We start from the raw sequence: 2,981 nt of genomic DNA, 5'->3' as shown, positions 1-2,981 counted from the left end.
GCAGTGCCACCCAGTGGTGCGCCGCGCGCACTGCGGCCGCCCCTGCACCACCCGGTGGACCAGGACCTGGCCAACTCGTTTGCAGATTGCAGTCACCTGGGCCCCTTTGAAACGTCCGAGGCCCGGGCCCCACACAGTCTTTTACGGTTGAGACCCGAGAATCAGAATTTTCTGAAGGTCACCAGATGGTTCCAACACACAGCCACGTCGAGAAGGAGGACCAACGGCGAAGACCACACCTTTCTGTTGGAATCCCCGGAGGGCAGTGGTTCCCAGCGTTGGAAACCCACCGCGAGCTTTTAAATGCCCCCAACCAGACCTCACGCCCGGCAGATTAGGTCAGAACCCCTGTGCGTGGGACTTGGTGACCAGAGGAGGTGCCGGGACTGGAAGAGCAGCTCTGCCACCCAACACCCCCCCAACCCTTCATCAGAAGTTTTCTCGGGTGATTCCAGGGTCCACCCAGTGTCAGAGCTATCCTAGGGCCTCCTTCTTTTAAAGCCCCCAAGCTGCTGGCCCCAGGACCATCCTATTAAGCAGCTGGTTTTAGGAAAGCCAAGGGTAACAGAGGACCAACTCCTCCTCTTCCTCCTCCGGGCAGCCTTTATTTATTTGTGGTTCTAGGGACTGAAACTAGGACAGCTCTACCACTGAGATGCTCCTAAGCCATTCAGAGACCCTGGGGCTAAAGGAGGAGGGCTACCCCACACCCCAAACCAATAGTCACGAGTACAGGGAAGTACATGGGCCAGGGAAGTCTTGATTTTTCGCAGGACTCCTCTTTCAAAATATTAAATTTGGGCCGGGCATGGGGTGGTGCATGCCTGTAATCCCAGCGGCTCAAAGGCAGGAGGATTCCAAAGTTCAAAACCAGCCTCAGCCACTTAGTGGGTCCCTAAGCAGCTTTAGGGAGCCTCTGTCTCAACTTAAAAAATAAAAAGGGCTGGGGTGTGGCACCTCTGGCTCAATCCCTGGTAAGACAGATAGATACACAGATAGAAAGAATTTGTTTCTATTTAATGGGTTGATCTTAGGGTTGAAAATAAGTACACAGGGTGCCTCTCGGCCAGTTTCGGTTCCATCTGAATTCATATCCTGTCAGGCAGCCCAGGGAGGGTCTGAGCACGCCCTGGTCACCCAGCCACCCCTCTACAATCCCTACTTCCAAACGCACCCTCTGCTAACTTCTCAACATCCCGCCTGTACATTCAGGACTTCAGCCCACGGTCATTTTCTAGAAAATTCTTGGCAAAGACTTGGGTCTCAGGTGCTCAGGGAAAGGGGTTTATGGGAACTCGCTGAGCCCACACTTGGCTGTTGGCCACGGCATGACTTCCCTCAGTGTGCCAACCTTCCGGGCATCCCACGCTGGTCTAGGCACCAACCTTGGCCCCTCACCTGTCCCCTGGCTGGGACCTCTTCCCCAAGAGCCCAGAACTGGCCCAGATTAGCCAAGTAGAGCTGAGTGTCACAACTGCCCCTCGGATAGATGTCAGGAACGAAATGGTAAGTGGGCGAGGAGCTGCCGTCACCGAGTGGCTTTTAAGTCATGCCCAAGCACACCACAGGTTGCTTAGGTGACGCGCAGCGTGAGCCTAAAGGGAGCAGAAGCCATGCTCCCCCACCCACCAGGAAGGTGGTTGCTGGGGTGGGGGGGACAGGGAGGGACAACAGAGGGGTTTCAATGATATTTGTGATGTTCTTCTCTTTAGTTGATGTTGGCTATAATACTTAACCTTTTCAAATGCCCAAAATGACTCATTAAAAAAAACCCAACAAACCCCACAGCCTGGAATGTTGGTTAACAGCACTGACTGCCCAGCCCCCTCCCCTGGGGGAGGGTTCTGGAGACGGCGGGCTCTTCCCCAGCGCCCCTGGATCTGCACTCTGGGCCAGGCTGGCTCCACAGTCATTTTGCTTGTGAGTGTGCAGTTGTGCCTTAGAAACACTCTGCTAAACACCCAAGGCCCAGAGCCCTGCCCCAGACTTTCTGAAGGGAGGGGGCTTCCGGGGAGAAGGGGTGCTGGGCCTCTAGGTTGCAATCCCCTAGCCTCTGAGGACAAGCCCACCCAGGGGCTCTACCTTGCTGCTGGCATCTGACAGGGCCCCTGGGAGGCCAAGAAAAGATCTTAAACACAGAGGGTTGGGTTTGAAGATCTCCCCAGGCCCTCAGGGGCGCTTGGCTCCTGCCCCAGGGCCCTGCCCCCTGGTCCAGCCCTGGTCCCGGGGGCCCTCAGGGAGGCCCTGGGAAGGGCAGAGAGCCTGAGGCCTGGAATGCAGCCCGCCGAGGCCGCACCCTGTCCAAACCAGTTTGAACCAGCTGCCGGGAGGGAGCCCTGGCGCGTCTCCACGAGCTCCCTCTGGTGCCCAAGCGGGGCTCGGAGCTGCAGCTCCTGCAGCCTTCTCCAGAGGCCTGGGCGGGTGCAGGCAGCCCCTCCCCGCCTGGGCATGAAGAGGTGGTGGCTGCCAGGCCCCAAGGGCCCCTGGGAGCTGCAGCCCTTAGCTGGGCCCCAGGTGGCACGTCCTCCACCCCCGCCCATCGAGCTTCACCTCAAGAGGCAAGATGGTGGCCTCTCCTGTGTTTCAAAGTTCCCCAGCCCAGGCCTCAGGCACACCCCGCTTTAGACCAGCCCCGGTTCCCAGACTTGTGGGACATTGGGAACCCCTGGGACGTCTCTAGAAAATACTGATGCGGGACTCCACCCGGAGACCGACTTAAGTGGTCTGGAGCTGGCCTCCCTGCTGAGGGAGTCTTAAAAGATCTCTGGGGGGGGGGGATTCCAGTCTGCCTGGTCCCAGGCTGCTTCAGGCTGGCCTCACTGGGCCAGTGGGGACCCCACAGTGGCCTTTCTAAGGCCTGGGGCCTCTGCAGCAGCCTTCCTTGCTAAAGTGTCCTGGGCACAAATCACGTGCCAGTGCGCGCGCACGCCTGTGTGTGTGTGTGTGTGTGTGTGTGTGTGTGTGTGAGAGAGAGAGAGAGA

This window comes from Marmota marmota, unplaced genomic scaffold (assembly GCF_001458135.2).
Source record: "Marmota marmota marmota unplaced genomic scaffold, marMar, whole genome shotgun sequence".
Lineage (NCBI taxonomy): Eukaryota > Metazoa > Chordata > Mammalia > Rodentia > Sciuridae > Marmota > Marmota marmota.
The sequence above is the reverse complement of the archived record's forward strand: the minus strand, read 5'-3'. Positions refer to the sequence as shown.